General features: G+C 45.3%; 1 protein-coding gene across 2 annotated transcripts in view; it reads left to right on the top strand.

Annotated features, from left to right (window-relative positions):
• The first annotated feature begins 16,748 nt into the window (after positions 1-16,748).
• DCAF1 (DDB1 and CUL4 associated factor 1) overlaps positions 16,749-21,390 on the top strand; it is a 97,204-nt gene continuing 92,562 nt past the window's right edge. For both annotated transcript variants that reach the window (XM_019547484.1, XM_019547483.1), the window contains exon 1: positions 16,749-16,845. The gene's annotated coding sequence lies outside the window, so the exon portion shown is untranslated. The remainder of the gene's footprint in view (positions 16,846-21,390) is intronic.

Below are 21,390 nucleotides of genomic sequence, written 5' to 3'. Positions count from 1 at the left end.
CCTTCCTCCCTCCCACCTCTCACCCCCTGAGAACCTATCAGTGAAAAAATACTATTTATTTCTTATCAAGGCCTCCCCCTGTTCATCTTTTAATCTTATTTCCAGGTATGGTATGTTACCATATAACATTAAACAATACCAAGGTAGAGTATCTCTGGAGCTAGTCACAAATTAGTTTGTGCTTCTATAATACCTGCAATTGCTTTGGCCTGCTTTCACTGTTGTCTGTGGGTGGCAGCTTTGACATATTTGACAATTGACCATTTAACTCCCATGTGTAGAAATCAAGAGGAACAAACATTTTGTGGATGGGCAGCTACAAAACCAGCACTGTTCTTGAGTCTTTTGAGAACAAAGTAATAAGAATTCCCTCTTAAGAGGACAGCCAACTTAAAACCATTCTGCCCAAGTTTTTTTTCTTTTTTTCTTACACCTTTTTTTTTTTTTTTGATTACTTGTAACAATAGCAGCTATGACAAAGATTAGAAAGAATTTGTTTTTGTTCCCAGTTTCTTTACTTTGGGTATCTGAGTGCATTTTGCATAGTCTTTCACTGTTTCCCCCTGCATAATCAGTTTCCCTTGTTTTTATGGGCTTTTCATACCATAATGGAGCAGAGAAGATATAGTCCCCAAAATCATGAAAACAATTTTAAAATAAAAATTGGCAGTGTGTGCTATCTGAATTAACTTTTTAATTCAGGTGCAGTAACAGAAACCAAATTCTTTCATGAGGTTGAACCTGTTATTGCTTTGGTATTATGCCCATCTCTATCTACTTGCCACCTTGCTGTTTCTTTATGATCTCTTATACACTTTATAATCAATAACATGTTTAACCCAAAATTTTTATCTTTAGCCTCAAATGGCCTCTAGGTTCATCTGGAGTTCTTTGTTTTGTTTGTTGACCGCTACATATGGCTGGATATTGTATCTTCTGTTGATATGTAATTGCCTCTAGAGCAAAACACAGCAATTATTCAATAACATGCAATAGTAATGCTATACAGCAACTTGGGAGGAAGAGAAGAAAATTGTCATATGTATTTGAAACTGCTAGGATAATGTGAGGAGGCAGAACATAACAATCTGTGCTGGAATCTAACCAGGATGCCAGAGTTAACAGCTACTTTGCATCCTGGTTGCTGTCTGGCTAGAAACTTCTTCATGTCTTTATCCTCCTACACAAATCACCATCTATATTTACTTAACTGAGTACCTACTCTACTTGATTACTGCCTTGTAGTAGCTTTGACACTTCATTAGCTTGGGCTTTTTCATTGTGTTTTTTTTTTTTTCTCCTTTCCCAGGAAGGTTGCATTATTTTTGCTCAATAATTAGGTTGGGTTTAGCATCTTCTCTTCAATCAGTCAGTTTTTGGCTGCCACTAGAAGCTTGCTGGCTGAACACCTGAATTAAGCACTTGATTTATTCTCTGCACAATATTCAATTAGCAGGGCCTGATGTTGGGGCATTCCCCATATCTTTGAATCCAAGAGAACATTTTCAGCATGTCAGAAAAACTGTTTCAGGTGATATAGTTGGGTTAGCATCCAGGGACCAGTAATAACTGGATAGGCTTGTAGGCTACCCCACTGCTGATTTATTGCTTTTCCCCCATTGATGACTAAACCTTTTACAGTTTAGCTTCCTGGATTTTTTTTTTTTTTTCTTGAGCTATGCTGTATTGGCCTTTGAGCTGTTTATAGATACTTGTGGTATGATGGTGGGAACTTGCTTTTAACAGCAAGGATTTCCAGCATGCATCAAGTAGTATTTCTGCCTTTGCTCTCTGGAGACCTTCCTAAAGTTTTTTTTTACTTGATTACAGCGCTGTATATGGTTTCATCAAGCAAAATCTGGGCTTGTTTCTTGGAAGATTTGTAGACAGCTGTAAAAAGGCTGATTGAGAGCCATTACTAAGGCAGTGTGAACTACATTTCAGGAATGAGTAGAAGTCAGTCAACTGATCTGTTACCTAGGGCAGTGATGGTCTCCTGCAACCTGAAGACTTAATTCAGGGGTTTCCAAAATCTAGGCAACCAGGGGCTATGTGCTGCCTAGGCCACAGTCTCGGGCTGCATGACGCACAGATCACAGACTGAGGCCACTTGCTGCACATGTAGCTCCCTGCCCTGGTTCTCCCCTCTCACTTGGGCAGCCTAGCACACCTCTCCCACTGTGCACACACTGCTGGCAGCCCACCCCTACAGCATAGGCTTTATGTATGTGATCATCCTAGTTCTTCTCCACCACATGCATAGAACCCCTCCCCTCCCAGCCATGCGCACACCTACAGTGCGAGCAGCCTGTGCCTGCCTTTCTCACATGAAGTGTGAGCAGCTTGGATACCTCCCTTGCAGTGTGTGCAGCATGGGAACCCTGGGTCCACCCATACAGCTTGGGCATCCCATCCTGCAGCACCAACCCTGAGGAGTGGTGGCAGGAAGAAGAAACAGAGGAGAGTAGGGGAACTTAAATAAGTCACTTGCTGTGGCAGAAGCAATGATGGGGAGGCCATGTTGGCCAAGGAGCCCATGGGCTGAATGCTAACTCCTTGGGGGCCACCAGTTGGACAGTCCTGACTCACTGCATTTATGCATTAAAGGACTACACCCTGCCTAACCCTGGGTGAAGTTTTCTGGAGAGGTAGGGCAGGCCAAGAAAATAGTCTATACTGTTCTGCTCCATGTCCAAATGGCCTTCATTATTTCTTCAAGTACAAGCATTATCTTGGCTGTTATCATTAACGAAATGAATGATTCTCTTTCTACACACATGCACAAGGGAGAAAAAGGAATGTAATAATCTGTCTTGCTCTGCCCAGGACCCAAGAGGTCTGAAGAATAGGCTATTTCTCTAGCCAGCTGTTATGGCTAAGAAGATGGTTTTCAGCCCATACAATTAATTACATTTTAATGACCAAAAGATTTGTTGTCTAAGACTAGAGTAGTGCATGGAAAGAAGAGAAGCAGCGGAGGAGATGGTGACCACAAACAGGGTCTGAAATGTAGATAATGCATACAGAATTTTTCAGATGGCATAGAATCTTATCATCTATGAGTACTATGACATTAGGAGATGAGAGTTTGAGCTGTAAAATATAATCTAAACCCCTCACCTAAGGTTTAGATCAGGGTGGCCAACCTTCAGCACAAGTGCCACAAATGTGCCTCTGTGTGGCATATGGCAGACTAGGGAGAGAACAGGCAGCCTAGTGGCAGAGAGTGGGAAGTAGAGCAGCAGCTTGGTCAGGGAGAACAGGGCAGTTAGCAGAAAGCTGAGCAACAGATTAGGTAAGGGAAAGGAAATGGAGTAGCGATTAGGGAGGGTGCAGAGCTAGTTTGTGGCATGCATACCAAAAAGTTTGGCCTGCACTGGCTTCGAGCAGAGGCAGGCAATTTATTTTGGGTGGAGGGCCGCTTACTGAGTTTTGGCAAGCCAGTGAGGGCTGCATGATAGGCAGCCAGGGGCAGATAAATATTATTTTTTCTAATTTTTTTAGGGGCCCTGTGGGCTGGATAGAATGACCTGGAGGGCTACATCCAGCCCCTGGGCCACATTTTGCCCAGCCCTGGTTTGGAGGCATTATTTTTGTTCAGGATCTTCTCTAGGGAAAAGGGACATGAGCCATTGCTATTTTCTCAGATTTTAGTTTAAGGAAATGCATTCACTCAAATCCTTCATTACTGTCCTCCCACTCAGTTACCCCAGATCTCCTACTGCCACCCAAAAGGAGCAGAGTATATGGACTGTTTGGTTTTTATAGCAGAATAAATAGCTTTACTTTGACTTTCCTATTTATTCTGACCTGTAAGTTCAGATACGCTGTCAAATGCTCTGCTAGGCAGACGATAGACAGGTGGCATAGACTGGGCATTTGAGCAAGGTTTTTGGCATCATCGTGGGCAGGGGGCTGGACTCAATGATCTCCCGAGGTCCCTTCCAGCCCTAATGTCTATGAAATCTATGAAATCATGGCATATTTGGAACAAAACAACATGTTGCATGTTAGCTGCCTGTTTACTGTTTGAACTAGTGAGTTGCATTGTCCTGTGTTCCTAGACATGGATCTGGCTACTTTCTCTAGTGTGGACTAAATTGTCAGCCAAACTTCTGTTTGGGGCTAGCTGGTCTGATAAGCTCTATGTCCGATTTGCTGAACTCATGGAAGTCTCTCCAAAGCCCTAGGTCTATTGTGTGAAACTTGACATGAACAAGGGATGTCTGTCTCATCTAGAGAAGTTAGTATAACCAATAGGCCTGTGTGAAGTGGGTAGTATTCACTTCCGATTTGGATTCAGGGGACAGTGATTCAATTCACTGTCCTGAATCAGATTCGGCGAATCAAATCAGAGATTTGGCAGCAGCCAATCTCTGAATAAGCCAGGCCAGGCCCATCCCTTGCCCCTCTCCCAGCCCAGCAATGGCTGCCCTGCCTGCCCCAGCTTCTAGCACTTTGAGGGGAGTGAGGGGAGCCCTGGCTCAGCAGGTGCTGCTAGGCAGAGGGCAATCCCTGCTGCCCCCTACTGCCCCACACTGCATGGGGGGGGGGCTCTTCAAGAGCCTCTGAACCCCCCCCCAGCTCCCCACACAGTGCTCCACATGGGCCAGACCTGGTTCTTTAAGAGAAAAAACCCTGAAGAAACCCTGGGACTCCCTGCTTCTGCAGGAGGGGGGGCAATCCCCTGGGATGCCCTGCTTCTGCCAGCAGGGGGCTGTGCATGAGCCCGGAAACCCTGAGGCTGCACCAGGAGCAGTGAGTCCTGGGACTTTTCTCTGTTTCTTTTTTTCTTAAAGGGCCAGAGCCCTGGGCAGCAGCACAGCTGGGGGGGCAGGGTCCAGGGGAGCAGGGGATGGTCGATGTGGGAGCCCCTTACGTAGTGGGGATCACCTAATAACACCAACCATGATATTGCTTGTGATGTTGACACTCGGGGCGGGGGGGGGGGGCATGACTCTCAGTAGTACTTAATTCCCTGGTAAATCCTAGTAAAAAGAACCTGGCGAGCACCCTATCTTGAGTAGCACAGTAGTTAGGTCCCATCCAAAATGGGTTTCTCCTTATTCTCTAGTTATAAAAACTGATGCTGATCAGAATTAGTTCTTCTGTGACGGCCCAAGGCCAGGGGAAATCCTGCCCAGGGAAATGTGCTATGCATCTGAAATGACATTTGCAGCAGGGCCTATTCTGACAGCTACTTGCTACTGTTTTTCTTCAGCATGTTTCCTTTTCCAGAGTAGAAGGCTTAGATTAGCTGCAGGAAACTTCCCTCTATATTTTGCACTAACTCCTTGTAACAGTGATCTTTCCCCTTGAAGGGGTAGCCACTGCCAGCCCCGTTAAGGATGTGGAACTGTAAGACATTCTAGGGGAGAGGGCAAAAGGAGAAACAAGCTGTGAGGAAATATCTTGCCAGGAGAAATCATAGCAGAAAGTGGCTTTTCTCCTAATGTCTGGAGAAGACAGAGCATTTTGGTTAGTTCTGTTGGTTTTCTAGAGATTGAAGCTTGTTTGGTGGGAACTAAACTACCTGAAGAGCTAAGAGCAGAGGTAACATCAAGATAAAGGACCTTCAGCCCTAGCCACTGCAATATGGATATGGAAGCCTTGCTAAAATGGCTGGAAGGGCCTGCAGCAGCACCAACAAGTGTTACAATAAGTTCAGCTACAGCAGGAGCAACTTCAACAGAAGTTACAGGAAAAGCAGCAGCAATTCATGCTTTGGCCACTAGAGCAAGGGAAGTCCAGAACCCAAGTTGGTGTCACTACCCAAGCCCGGACTTGTGGGATGGGGGACCCTTCATTAAGATAGTCCGAAGTGACAATCCTGAAGCCTTTTTAGAAACTTCTGGACAGGTGGCCACAATGTACTAATACTCCAGGGGTCAGTAGGCCACTAAGCTGGATTCTTACCAGTTGGGGGAAGCTCAAGCAGCATACTAAGCAGTGGAAGCTGTGGCTGTGTAGGATTATAAAACCCTTAAGGCTGCCAACTTAGACTGTCTGGGTCTCAGGGCAGACATGCAGGCACTAGGTTAGGGAAGAGCAGTTTTTCAGACTCCTGCCCCCAAGTGGTTGTTCAGTGCTTTGAGGATCTTTGTACTTGCTAGTTTAAGCAGGAGTCCTGCTCGGTCATGGATAGTAAAGTTAATAACTTTTGGAGCGGTTTTGCCAGATATTACTTGAGACCTAGAGAACGGGTTTGTAGACATTGGGTGAGAGGTGGTTTGTCTCCAAAAAAACAAAACAAAACTAAACAATTTTCTGGAGGTTGAACTGAAGTGTAAAAAATACCCTGATGGACCAAAGGGTCTGAATCTGAAAAGGAAGGATTCTCTATGACTAAGAAATGGGATGTGCTTCTACTCTATTTATTGTTTGTGATCTGGGAGGCTCCACAATCATCAGTATGGATTTCTCCTTGTGAATTCCTCTACTGGAAATAACTCCTGGGTATATTAGACCTTCTACAGGAAGCCTAGCAAACACTGGGCCTGAGATCCATAATGTAATACATGACAGTATATTCTCCAGCTACAGGAACAGTTGGATCTTTGTGGATCATTTGCCCAAGAGAATCGCTGAAGTGTAAGAGACCCAAAAACAATGCTACAATAGAAAGGCATGACTGGGTACACTGAGCTGAGGTCCAGGTCCTGTTGTTCCTCCCCTTGTTGGAAAGCAAACTGTTAGCAAAATAGCAGGGCCTCTGAGGTTTTAAAATGAGTGGGGGAGGTAGATTATAAAGTGTGGCTGGTGGGGAAGTGATATAGATCCTAGATCTACCACACAGGTCTACTGAAGCCATGAAGGGCCTGAGAAACACTTAATCCCTTGCCTTGTTGTTTACCAGGACATATAGGAAATATGTGGGAAGCAGTTCAACTCCCAATTGGTAAGTTCACCCTGGAGGAGAACCTGTTTGCAGTTTAGCAAACATAGGCAAGGGTACTATGGGAGGAGGTGTTCGTGCCCAAACCTAGGAAAGCCACCATTATCAGTCTTTGTATTGCCTTGAAACAAGGGTACCCTGTCCAAAAAGTGTTCTCCAGCCTACCAGAGCAATTATAGAAAATTGAGAGATAAGAAACACAGATGAATAATATAGATATGGAGGTGACTGAAGAGTCTTCATGCTACTGGAGTAGTTGAATAGTAATGGTTCCCAAACTAGACAAGACTATCTGGTTTTGTATTGATTACCAGAAACTAAACACGGTTTCAAAGTTTGCATATCCAATGCCCTGGGTCAATAAACTGCTACAGCAGCTGGAGAAGGCTAAATATATAACAACTTTGGATTTGACAGAGGGTAGAATCCTGGAAGCTAACAGCCTTCACAATACCTCGGGGGCTGTATCAGTTCAGAACTCTCCCCTTTGGGCTCCATGGTGCCCCCACCACCTTCCAGGAGCCAATGGACAATGTACAGCAGCCACATCAAGGGCATACTGCAACATACGTCAGTAATGTAACTCTTCACAAGTAGCTGGGAGCAACATCTTCAGCAGGTTAAAGCAATAGCATGACTGCTTTGAGCTGCAGGCCTTGCATCAAATCCAGCAAAATGCTAACTCAGCTGTGCAGAAACCAAATACCGGGGGTACATTTTAGGGAATGGATTGCTGACATCCTAAGTGAATTTTGGGGGCCCTCTTTACCTTGGTTACTGATCGTGTCCCTTTAATGTGGTTGAATGCAATGCAAGAAGCCAACCTCAAACTGATGTGTTGGTTGTGATACCAGGTACCTTACTCCTTTTGAGATTGGCCAGGATCTGCACACACAAATGGGGCTAACTTTAGAAGAGTGGGTCTTGGACTCCTGTCTTGTATGGAGGCGCATGTAACTGGGTGGCCTATCCCCCTAAGGAGGGAGAGCCAGCCATGTTAAGGATGTTCAACCATGGGGCATTCTCACTAATAAAGGAGTGTCCTGTTGGAAGCTTTGAAACCTCAGAGGAGAAAATGGAGGGGAAGCAAGTTGTGAGCAGTCAGGCTGCCATTCTTTGGGGGAGTGGAGGGGAGTGAGTGGCTATCTTAATGTCTGGAGAGGACAGGATTTAGGTTTGCCTTGTCCAGGGGGGTGGAGACTGAAGCTTGTTTGTTGGTAATTGAACTGGCTGAGAAACTAACAATAGAGCTAATTGGCCTGTAAAAGGCAGCAGGATAAATGACCTGTTTGCAATCCTCTGGTGGGGGAGGGAGTGGGGGGAAGGCAAAACTGATCTCTGGTCACCAGTGCTCCCCATGACAGCAGTATCATTCTCCTGGTATAGGTACTGGCTTCCTGTGAAGCAACTTCCACATCTGCACTTTTCTGTCCTCAGCCTCTTAATGTCAGTGCGTGAATCAGCCCATCTTCCCTTCCGTTGCCTCCTGCTGCTGCCAATGACTCACCTGACTATTTCAGTGAATTGGCACAGAGGGGGATTGGATGCAAGTTGTACAAGGATGCTGGGGCCTTGATTACTCTTCCAGTGCTTGCTAAGTCGTTTGGATGATGAAGGCTCCACTCTTGTCTATATTTTTTTGCTCTGTTTTTGTCCAGTGCTTGTCTTTTGTTATAGCTGTTCTTGCTTCTGCTATCATTTGGTGCTGTCATTCTAACAGACATGGCAATGTGCTAAGCAATGGTTTGTTCTTCTTACCTCACATGAAGGGGCTGTTTGTAATGGGGATGATGTAAATGTAATGTTCTTTGTGTACCAGAAAGAGTGTTCTCTGCTCTCCCAGCATCACGTGACCACACGACTGAATAGTAATTTTGCCCCATAAAGTTGGTCTAAACAAGATCATGAGCAATTTGTACAGACCAGGAAAGAAGAGACCATGCATGTCTGCCATGGGAGGAGCAGAATTAATGGTACTCTGGCAGCTGTCCCCATATTACTACTGTTCTCAGGCTTTTTTTCCCTGCTTTCCTTAACTTTCCACTGAGGTCTCTGGCCAGTCTTAAATACATAAAGAAAGTGCAGGCACTTGGACAGCAGCCTATCTACTGGCATTTCAGGCTTTTAAGTAGCCAGAATCTGGTGCATCAAGCAACATCTCTAAAAAAGTGTGTGGAATCCAAGTACTGATATCCACTACACAGCACCAATGGAGAATCTACAGGGCAGGTAAAGACTACTTCATCAGTCCATTACTAATGGATATGGACTGTTATGGCACTGCCAACCAACCTTGAGCAATAGGACTCCACAGTGCCTGTTCACTGATAATGGAGAATGGGGTGGTGGTAGACAGCACCAGTACTAGAACTGGATCTCTCTGAGACCTTTGTAACTCACGTATACACTATAAAATATCCACTTGACACCCATGCATAACTGAGGTGCACAGAGAGACCATTGCATGTTGTTTTTCTGCCATAGGACAACACTATCTGCCAGACTGGTATGGAGGCAGAGTGACCTCTTCTGGAGAATTATAAAAAAATCCTCCTAACTTCCCAGGTGCAACTTCAACTACTTCCCACTTGAGAAGCCAATTTGGTCTGTCACTGTGGCAGAAGTCCTTATAAAATTAGGTCTGTTGGGTTGCAAGCATCCTTACAAGATAGAATCAGACCTTTTGTTTTCATTACTCAGTTCCTGAAATGGTACCATGCCAACAGGTAATCAACACAAGTGTTGTATGCCACAATAGAGTTTTATTGTAAGTGCCAGTACCATTATGAATCAGAATTACCAAAAGTTGTGTGTGGCAGTTGTCAGTACTCATGGATGTGGTAGCTACTGTTACATCTGACCTTCTTACAGAAAACCAGCTTCAAATAGTAGTACAATATAAACAAGTGATACCCACAAGCTAATGCAATAAATTAATAAAACACACCAGACAAGGCTGGTAGTTAGGATAAATGACCCAAAGTTTCCTGAAAGATTAAAAGCTTAATGCTACTACTAACTGGATATTTGTCAAGAATTTGTATGAGTAGCTTTTTGATCATGTGACCCCCGGCCTTAAAACAGATTGTTTTGCAATAGCCTACCTGGAAGCTGCATGTGGGGTTCTTCATGTTTGTCAGTGCCTGTGACTGGGGGAACAAGGTACTCATGTTTTGCACTGTTAGTTGTATTCAGGGTATCTTTGGCAAAAAATACTTGGTATCTTCTTGGATTCTTTTAAACTTTCTTTTAATTTATTTTGTACATTTTGAAGTTAATTGTCTTTGACTCAAATTTCTTAGCTGCTGATTTAATGAGGTTTTTAAGCTTTTGCTATAAACTTCTGACCTGATTTATTCCAATAAAATATCATGATACATGTTGGGATATTCTAACAATACTTCATATAGATCCCTTGAACACACTAATTGGCTGTTTCTCTTAAATCTGGTTTGCATGGATTTTTTTTTCCTGTGTCGCATTTGATTCTGCATAGTAAGGGATTGGCAAGGTGTATTTGTGTTGAACAGGTATATCACTGAGCAGTGGTGGCCAGCCTTTGTGGCCACAAGTGGAGCCCCATCCCTTCCTTGAATGCCATTCTGATCCCCATACCCCCAGAGGCATAGTTAGTGCCCTGGTTTGCCAAAATGGAATGAAGGTAAATCCAAGCCTCTGCTGAGCAGAGCAGGGGCAGGGCTGCCGCAAGAGGAGGTGTCACTGTCAGGATTCAGGTTCACGCTTCCCCACCCCTGCAACCACTGCAGGTTTTTTTTATGGCAAATGAGGATCCAGAGGCCAGGGCCTGCAGGGACAGGAAAGGATTAATATGACTGTTATCAGGGACACCTGATTGTCCTCTTGCAGCAGCATCCAGCCGGACTCTGGTGTTGAGGTGGAGTTGCATGCCATATACAGCAGCTGCTTGTGCCACTTGTAGCACATGTACTGTGGGTTGGACACATTCTCCTGTAATGGAGAACATATTCAAATAGATCTGCATTACTCTTGTACTAAATAGGACCAGAAGTCTCATGTGATTTTTGTTTTGTTTTGTTTTGTTTTTTAATGTTTTTTTTCCTTGCATTTTTGCTGTGACTGGCACTTCCATGCTTGGAAACTGTAACTGACGGCTTATTCAGCATACACCAAAGAGTAAGGAAGGGGTTAATTCAGACACTGGGAAGCAAGGAGTGTTTTCAACTGGAGTTGATTTACAGTGGTTATTAAGGATATCCCCTCAAAAGTGAAGTGGCTGAGGAAGATGCAGTCTCCTTGAGATTTTGGGAGAAAGAAGCTTTGAGCTGAAACTGCTAGGGCTATTTCTAATTACTCTGAAATACTCAGGATGCTGAAAGAGGTCCTGTCAGCAAGTGGATATACACCAAAGGGTAGACTGGCTTTGGAACTTTGTTACCATCTTAATTTGAGCTGAGATGAAAAGAAACTTTAATAACTGAGCCTGGATACAGTTGATTCACCTCCTGAAGGTATTGTACTACTGATGTCAAGAGCTGTTCCAGGTAGGTCTCTCTAAGCTGAATGGAAAAAGCTCTTCTTTCAACTTTAGGGCAAGATCTTCAAGATCCTGGGCAGGAGCCTACAAGCTACAAGCTGAAACCCAGGAAAGACGAGAACAGAGGCAAACTGTCATAGGCTAATGATGGGAAGCTGTCCAAGGATAAGCACTGATGCAACCCACTGCACTGCAGCAGAAACTGTAGATCCAATAGAACAGGGACAGGCAATATTTTCAGGCGGAGGACTGCTTACTGAGTTCTGGCAAGCGGTTGAAGGTTGTATGGGTAGCTCTGCCCCTTGACAGGTGCCCTGCCCCCTGGTTGCTAACTTGGGATCAGAAGTCCCACCCCCTAACCTCTGACCTTTGCCCCTGGAAGTACTCCTTTGGTGACGAGGGTTTGTCATGGGGGGGGGAACCAAATTGCATACTAAAAATCAAACACCCGTAATACTTTTTAAAATTAAAGTGTGCATGTGTGTGCGGTAGCTGGGCAGGAAAGAGGAAGGGAGTGGGAGTGCAGGGCCTGCACCAATGTCCTGGGGCCAGTGCTGGTGTGGCCAAGAGCAGGATGGAGGAGCATGGGGCATGGGTTGCCAGGGGTCTATAGACTGGCCTGTGCCACCAGGGAGAGGTGGGAGCTGAGCCTGTGCTGGGAACCCTAAGCTCCTGCCGCTCTGCTCTGGGCCCTGCCAAGGCTGGCACCAGGACACCCTCATGGGAGTGGGGGGCTGCTAGGTAGGGGCTTCTGGCTGGGAGGAGGAGGGTGGGGCTGGGCAGGCCCTGCTGTTGCAGGAACCTGCTGGGGCTTCCCCTGGATCCTACTGCCCTTAGCCCCTGTCATCTTTGACAGGAGCAAGGGGCAGATAAATATTAATTTTCTAAATTTTTTTAGGGGCCCTGCAGGCTGGATAGAGTGGCCTGGCAGGCCGAGTCTGGCCCAAAGGCTGTATTTTGCCCACCCCTGCAATAGAAGGTGCAGGCAGCAGCACTACCTTCTAGCAACAACTGGTATCAAGTTTTGCTGAAGAATCCAGCAGTCTTCAATGATCCCACAACAATGTATTTGGGTCTCTTATTTATCAAGGAGATGACCCATCCCCAAATGGACATGTACCAAAGACAGCTAATGCTTGAATAAAAATAAAATTATTTGGTTTAACCAACAGGGTTGGAAGAACTAATACAAGCATTGGATTAAAAAAACTGGATGGGCTAATGTTGGGCTGGGCCTCTGGCTAAAAATGTCACTGTCAAAGTGGATGATGTTGGAGCAAAAAGTTCACCATGAGGTTGTTGATTTAATATTAACTGGTGCTTGCCCTAGTCCGAGGCCAAACTAGAGGAAGAAAAGCCAGAAAGAGCAGTTTTTCAGCTTTCTTTACCCCCTGGTCTTCAGGGTGCATGAAATCCTAATAGTTTCAGCTTAATCCAGAGAGGTTTAGGATTGCTTTCTACCTGTCTTAGACTCCATCAATCCTTTTTCTCTATGCATCTCTGCAGGAGAGCATGAAGTACAGAAAGAGAACAGTATCTCCATTGCAGATGGCAAGGTCCTGTACCATAACTGAATCTCTGAAGTGCAATGCAGCCTCTACTCTAAAAAATAGAGGTGTAGCTGGACAGTTCTGCACCCTAGGTGACAGTGGCTGGGTTGCCACTGCTAATGCCAGTACCAGCTCGGGCAGGAAGCTGCTATTTTTATACTTTGCTGCTCCTCCATTGGCATCTGGTGCCCTGTTTGTCCTCTTTCCCACTTTACTTTAGTTAAGCTACTGCTGAAATATGAGTTCTAAAAGCACCCTAAACATGTCTTTGAACTAACTGTGCAAGCCAAAGGTCCTAGGCATTGGTGACTCTGCCTGGTGCCAGACATGTGAGAAGGTACTTAATCCTGTTGGACCCAAGGCCCCTTATGAATTTCACGCCCACATTCAATTCCCATACGGGTATGCAGAAAAACTACTCTTATTTGAGAATACATCAGTTGGTAAAAGTGGCCCCATACCATCTAGCTCTGAGTGAGGAACCCCAAGTATCCTGTTAGAGTAAGACTTCGCTGGGCCCACATTCAAGTATGGATAAAGGAAGTCCTTCATGACTGTGGTTCCCACCTTTGGATAAACAACACAGCTTCCCAAGTAACAACAGTCGGCATCATCCTGTAGATGAGGGGTTGACAACCTTTCACTGTTTGAACTCAGCCCCTATTGAAGGATGCAAAGATTTGCAGTGACTTGCAAATACTACAGAGGAAATACAGAATGAGATAGGCAGCAGTACTTGGGGAATGCCCTCTCTGCTGCACTGACTGGAGTGTGCTGTTGCAGGCTGGATCAAGTCTCTTCATAACTTGCATCTGGCCCATTGGGAATAGGTTTCCAACCCTTGTTGGAAGTCATTTTGCACAGTAACTTTTTTGTCATACCTTCTTGAGAAGGTCTGAGAGGTATGATCTAGCTTCTGTAAGCATTTTTATTATAAGTGGAGGATACACATGGAAGGTGTCATTTCTGGAAGTACTGCCAGGGTTGATCGCAACCTCTTTCTCTTTGTCAAATTTTCTCTTCCTACTCATGATCCAGGATTCTGCTTCATTTCATTCTTGTACAAGTTGACTGTTAGCATCTCTTTATTACAAAAATTCCCCAAATATTTTTTCCTTTAGACTTTTTTTGGTCACTCTCATTCAGCCTCTTTAACATTCTTCATTTATGGTAGAAAATTTCAGCTACCTGAGCATTCCATGTGGTGTTACCCCTATCTGGTCATTACAACACTTTGCTTTCCATTCCTGTTACTATCACAGCCACTGTGTGAGTACTTACTTTCAGCTCCGTGATTTTTAAGGAACTTCCAACAGCCTGGATGATGACAAAAACATTTTTTCCCAACTATTTTAGTTGGTCTAATAAGAGATACTAGATTTACACAAAGAACCCTGTCTGAATGGTGACTCAGCACTTCCAGAAGTACATACTATTAATGAGCCAGACAACTTATTCTCATTCTCTCCCTGAAGAGGGTGTTAGTTATACCTTGCATGTGACAGAGGGATGATGCAGACTGAAGACACCTGCTAATAGCTACAAGTGTCAGTGGCAAAGCTGAAACAGAATCAAACTCTTGACTTGGTCTCTTGCTCTATAAAAGGCACAAGACCATGCTTCTGTCCTTGCGATGGAAGCAGCTATGCTGTAGTAGTAATGGATATGAACAAAAACCACTGGGATGATTTAGAGTCTTTCTATGATTTGGCTCTGGTGGTTCAATATGACTCCCTTTGGTGCTGTGCTTTATTTCTCCTAATCCCATAGGAAACTGTCCTGTTTCCAAAACAAGCTGCTGTCTAATGGTCAAAAGTAGGCAAGTCAATGGCCAAATTAAATGGCTTTCGGTATAACATTCAAGAATGGAAAAGGAAATATGTTTATTGAAACAAGTAATGTGATGCTCAAAAATAAACTGCATGAGTTCAGCTGGTACAAAATGATAACTTTTGATACTCATACAATATCCCTACTAGTCTAATGGATTGGGCATCCTCCCTTCATCCAATTTCAGTAGAAAGTGTTTAGAATGAGCAAGTAGATGGATTCTGTAGGGTAGTCTAAGCTGTATGATTGATCCATTACAGACTATAAATTCATTCATTTGGGAGGGGCAGCAGGGTACAAAAACCCCATAGCTTAGGTAACTTATTTTGGAGAAGCCAAGAACACAGCAAACTGCAGTACTGTCCATCACCATAGGGGTATTTATAGCTTGGAAGGAATATTCATGTCACCACATACATTTCTGTATGTGGTAATGTAGCACCCACATGGGTCTACCCTGCTTGCTGGTGCCTTCCCAACCTTGCTTTGCCTCCCATCATTTACCTGCCACAATTTTAATGTTGTTGGGGAGAGACCCCTAGGGTCAGTAGTCACATCTCTTTTACTCTACAGCTACACCCTCTGCCTGGGCCTACTGTTTAAGGCCTCAGTCTCTGAGTTTCAGCCCTTACCTCAACCATCTCTCCCTCAATCTCAGGGCCTGAACTCTGGGGCTCATTGCAGGGGGAAGCACTGAAGCACCCCCATTTGCGGCCTCTTTTTCCCTCGACAGCCACAGCCAGTCCTCCAAAAGATCTAGCCAAAACATAAACATCAGCCTAACAGCTGTGAAACAAAAAACCTCTCTGTTTTGTGTTAATACGTCCCCGCACAGTGGTAGTTCCCCTTAGCCGCCTCTTTGCGGATCTCTGGGAACTATTTGGACACTAATCAGCCCACCTTCACTAGCTGCCAGCTACAAGGCTAGATTAACCAATGCCAGTTCAGGGACTGGGTTTATATTTCTCAACCCAGTCCCCTTCCAGTCATCTGACTGACCCTTTTGTTCATCCTTTCCCAGTGCCAGATGCAGTTAATTGCCTCATTAGCTACCTGATCCCTGCCCTTTTTAAAAATGTATTCAAGACCTCCCAGTAACAAGGGCAGGGGTTCCCTGTTGCAGGCAATATATGCAACAAGGAAGCCCCACCCCACATGCAGGTGTGTGCTCACCTATTCTAAAGTGTCTTGAAGACTCTGCATTATGACTATCCCTTTTTGATGGAGAACATAGTATTTTCATTTAATGTTCCTGTAGTAGCCTCACTCTGCAAGTGGTAATTGACTGGCCCTGTCCAAAGAAAGTAGTCTAGTGTATGAAGGCATTATTTCTAGTAATCCTGCTCATCTGCAGGGTAATGCTAATGGAGCAAACAGTGGATTGAGGGAAGAATATGAATGTGTGGCAATATATTCCCAACCTAAACTTGTACCTTAAGGTTTATGAACATGAATCCCATCAAGTACAATGTCATGCAAAGGCCTTGCTACATGTTGTGCTGTGATCCACACATCTGTCGAGCAGTGTGCTGCTGGGTGTAAGGTGCAGGCACTCTAGCATAACGCTAACCGGAACCACCCTCCCACCCTTAGAGCTTGACGTCAGTTTCAGGAGTTAATGTGGGGACAAGCCAGGTGTTGAGAGCTCCAAGAGCCGCCCCAAAGTCGCTATAACAAGACCCTGTTTGGCATGGACACCCCTTTACGTCCCCTCCCCGCCCCGGGACAGGACCGACATGATTTAACTCGGTGGCTTCTGCAAACGGCGGCTAGGGAGCGGGCGCGAGTACCAAGGCTGGCTCCCCGGGGTCAGTAACCGCTACGCCCGCAACGCCGACGCAAGCCGGACCCCGCCTCCCAGCTCCGGGAAAGCCGCGCATGCGCGCTGTGCTGCCGGCTCCCGAACTGTGTTTCCCTGGAGGCTGCGCGGGCGCCGGCCCCTGCGCGCGCCGTGACGTGCAAAGTGTGAGCCACCATCGCCGTCGCGGGCTGTGCGGGGCCGAGCGGGGCCGGGCAGCGCAGCGCAGCGGCGGGGACCAGCGGGCGCTGGGCAGGTAAGGCCGGGTGGGGACCCCGCAGGGCGGCTGGCAGCGCTGGCTACGGCACAGGTCCCACAGGCCGCTCGGCCCCGGTCGTGCCACTGCGTCGGCCGTCCCGGCCCAGCCCTGTCCTGTTCTGCCTAGGGCCCGGCGCAGGGCCGTTACCGCGGGGCGGGGGAGGGGCGCCCGGTCCTCCCTGCAGCGCCCCCCACCTTGTGCCGCCGGGGCCACTCCCGGCTTCTCGCCACCTCTGGGCCTCCTTTCTCTTCCTCCCCGTCCGTCCGCGCGCCCGCCCCCTGCCCCGAGCGTGGCGCTTCCTGCCCACGTGGGGGGGCGGTGACTCGCCGCCCAGCTCAGTCCTCTCGCTCTAGGACCCCTTGTTCCTCACCTGTCCTTTGCCGTCATGCGTAGGGTGGGCTGCCCTGTCCTGCCCTGCTGTTGCCTCGCCACTGCCTCCACATAGGCCCGCCCCCCTGCCCCGAGGGGTCGGGGTGAAACCCCGGGCCTGCCGCCTCCTCCCTCCCTGCAGTGCAGTTTTGGTAGTGAGTGGCTCTACTGTTGGAGCTGCTTTCCTTGCAGAGGCTGTTTTCATTCACTTCTTAATTGCAAGAATTAAACTGGTGCAGTCTCTCTTATGGGCATGACAGGTGCCTCTGGGCTAGCGAATCTCTTCCCTGATTAGGAGTTGGACATGCTCAGGAAAGTGCATTCGTGGGAGCGCACTTGTGATTACACAAGTGTAGTTACAGTGTTACAGGGCTCATGTATAGACCCATTCTTCATCTTGCTTTTTTCCTACTTCTTTGATTGGGGGTTGTTGTCACCCCTTGAAAACCAGTGGACTGAGAATGGAGTGATTTTTCTCTTGACACCAACACATTTGTTCCTTATTTTAATGATTTTTTTATTACAATTGGTTGACACCCCTCTGAGGTTCATTTCATAGAAGCTTAAATGTAGAACTAAGTTATTTAATCTTTTGAGCTGGACTTCCAAAATTTGACTCAAGTTGGTGAATACTACATTTTGACAGACAAGTAGAACAGTGCTGTTTTTTTAGATCATTATTTTACTGTTTGTAGGGCCTGCAGGCAAGTAGTATTTGCTTCTTGATGACTGAAGTGACAAGCTGAAAAAATAGGCCGTCATCTTGAAAGTCCTGCTTCTTCTAACACTAAGATGTGATTTCATTCATGACTGACCATGCAGATCTCTTCTTTGCTTATAGACTGTGTTCAACAGTAAAGTTGTTAATTGGTGTTGGCATTTGCATAATCATTCTTAGGTTGCAACTTTACCACCCTTTTTAAGAGTGGGATAGTTGTTGCAGGCTCTTTGCACACTTAGGCAGCCAGAGCTTCATTTGTTTATGTAGCACTTGCTGGTTAAAAAAAAATAAAATAAAATAATTTCTACCATTGCAGTTAGATTTCTTGCTGCCCTAGACTTTGTCTACAGTGGTTCTTTTAGAAAATTTAAATCATTGTTGAGAGCAATACTATATTGCTTGTTTTTATCTGGACTGGGTTAGAGTGGTTGCTATAATGTGGCTTGACCTTGTCTATTATACTGATGGACAATCTCATAACTCTGTTAATCTGCATTAGAATTTATGTCTGACGTTCTGCCACAAGGTTGATTAAAATCATTACTAATTTTTTAAAAATAATATGACTTTTTTGTTATTTATATGTTGCTAATCCTTTCCTTTTCATTTTTAAATTTTGCAGTGCAGCTTTTGAACTTGAGTTTCATATTTATTATCTGAAATTCTAATACTGTAGGTATATTATTTTAAAAGATTTGCATGTAAAATGGTTATATCTCCTGAAACAGTTTAGACCCTCATTGTCATCTTTACCAGGAGAATACCACAAAATTGATAAGCAAATAGCTTGTGCTGTTTTTGCAGCTAGTATTCCCTTCCAATACATTGCAGTTTCATAAAGTTGAAGCTGAAACATTTCGGCTAGTTTATACTCTTTAGGCTTTGCAGTTGGAAGCTGTGTCCCAGAGTCACTCTGTGCCACAGGCACGAAGGATGTGAGTGCCTATTTTTTGTTGACATCAGTAGGATTATCAGTGTTGCCTAAACACCTTTGAGGACCTGGGCCTTTTTTTTGTGAGAGACCTTTTTCAGTCTTTTGTCTTGTATATTAAGAAGATAAGCTCCCATGATATATGAACTCTCAGTTGCTTTTTATTGTTAAAACGGAAGTCATTTTATTTGAGATGATGGAGACAAATAAGATTGCCTGCATAAGTGCTTGCAGAATTGAGGCCTAGCTTTCAGTATTTTGCATTTTGCTAATGGCAAGTTTGAAAAATGTGATTCCTAACTAAGTAATGGTATTAAAGAAATGTAACTTTATCATTTAGTTAATTACAAATTATAATTTGAGGCTGCAACTTCAACATAATTTTTACAGAATTTTTCAACTTGATTTTTAAATCGGTGATTAAAATGCTACATCCTATTCTTAGTTCTTGAAAAGCAGTTTAGGGTTGGATTTGTCAAGTGCCTGTACAAGTGAAACAATGAGAATTAGGGCTGCTCTAATAAACATCCTCTACTGCAGCTTAGGGGCACTTCTGATCACATTTTATTCAGTCTGTGCTCTTGTTTTTTCTCTTGAGCTTTTGATGAAATTCTTGAGTGAGGGGAATATAAATCTGGCAGGAATTGATTTGATCACTGCATCTGCAAATGCCACACACTTGTCATAAAAATGCATGTGCTGGGAAAATTGTGGTTATTGCATGGGAAATACAAGTTTGTGTTATACACCTTGGTCTCTTTACTGATGGCATTTAGCATGTAGTTATAATAAAATAAAATTGAAAAGGTAGTACATAGAGTTGGGGAGGGGAAAACCAAACCCACCTCCCCACTGGCCATGAGATGTTTTTGATAAAAGTTTTATTTTTACCTTTTGTGCATGCCTATATGCAGATGGAATATTATTACAGGAAAATAATGATTCTGTGAAAACACTATATTATATCTACATCTACTATTGAGATCTGGCTGTGCTTTGAACTAGGTACTGATCTAGCTTTTTAGGGAAAGCTGAGATTCTCAGTTTTTTGCTACATGGCACTCAGAGTATATGGCAGTGCTGCATGTCTGCATGGCTAACATGAAAATCATGTACTTACTGCTTCCTGACTAAAGTTTTTTTGATTTGTTGCCAGTATCACCAGAGCAGCCCTTCAGCTGCTTTGGCTAGAATGACTGGCTGACAGACAGACAGACAGACAAGGGGTCCAGAATGAAATATAAACTCTTCTTTAGAGTATGGGAAATTAATGAACCTGGTAAAATGAAAAGGCCTTGTGGGGGGTCAAATCATGCATTTTTCAGAATCCTGAAATATAGAATTGGGGTGATGATGGCCGAAAAGGTTGGATGCACTTAGTCATACTAGCAAAAAGCTAGTTCTTCTGTGGAAGTAATAGGCTGACTATAAAATATTCAAATGATATATGAAAGCTTGAAAGTTCATTTGCAACTAGCTAATGAGTTAAGTGGGTGATCAGGGGAACAGCCAAGTGGGAATTCATATTTACCCAGGAAGAGTGATTGTAGAACGTGAGTCCCTAAAGTGGGAATCATTATTGGGTTGGATTTTCCATTACAGCACTGTCTTCCTTCTCTAAAGAGCTTACTTTTCAGTAGGGTTATAGTCCCAAATCCTTCAAAGGGAAAGGAGATGGTGTTTATATCATCTTGTGTTTAATATATGTCTTGTGTGCACCAAGATGCTTTTTTTTAGGGGTGCACTGATACAGATTTTTGGGGCTGATATGGGTAGCCAATTTTTAAGGAGGCATGCTGGCCAATACTAATCCAATTTCTGATACCAACCTGACAGCTTGAAGAGCTGCATGCAGCTGGTAAGTTTGTTGTGGTGGAAGGGGATGGGGGAGGGAAGGGGTGGTGGGGGGCAGATCAAGACCCCCACGGTGAGGGAGCAGCAGAGCAGGGGCTGGGTCAAGCGCTGCCCAGCTAGGGTAGGGTGCGGGACAGAGCTGCAGTTCATCCAGGGGGGGCAGCTTCTGCTGCTGCATGCCACTTATCTGGGAGCTGCTGGTCTGGTGGCTTGTCTGGCGTTTGCCCGCCAGCTCCTGGGGGTCATATGGGGGAGCATGTGCTCCTGGATCTGCATGGGGTCAGTCGGGCTCTTTTCAGTGGGGCAGGCCTGTGCTTGGGTCAGGCGGTGGTGGTGCTGGGGGGGGCCCCAATTCACTATAGTTCCCCCCAACCCCCCTACCAGTGCAGCCCTGCCCAGCTGGGAAGAGCTTGGCGCAGCCCTGGCCCCAGTCTACTCCGTGCAGATCTGGGGGCACTTGCCCCTGCCATGCCCTCATGGATGAGTGCCAGGAGCAGCAGCAGGAGCTGCTGGACGAGTGGGCGAGCACTGGACCAACAGCTACTGAATGAGCAGTGTGCAGTGGCGAGAGCCACTCCCCTCCTCCCCTGGATGAACCATAGCTCTGTCCTGCACCCCACCCTGGCTGGTTAGTGCCTGCCTCAGCCCCACTCCTTCCTCACCATGG

This window comes from Crocodylus porosus, unplaced genomic scaffold, assembly GCF_001723895.1.
Source record: "Crocodylus porosus isolate Cpor-Errol unplaced genomic scaffold, CroPor_comp1, whole genome shotgun sequence".
In the NCBI taxonomy this organism is placed as follows: Eukaryota; Metazoa; Chordata; order Crocodylia; family Crocodylidae; genus Crocodylus; species Crocodylus porosus.
Note: the sequence above shows the minus strand (reverse complement) of the source record. Positions and strands in the feature narration are given on the sequence as shown.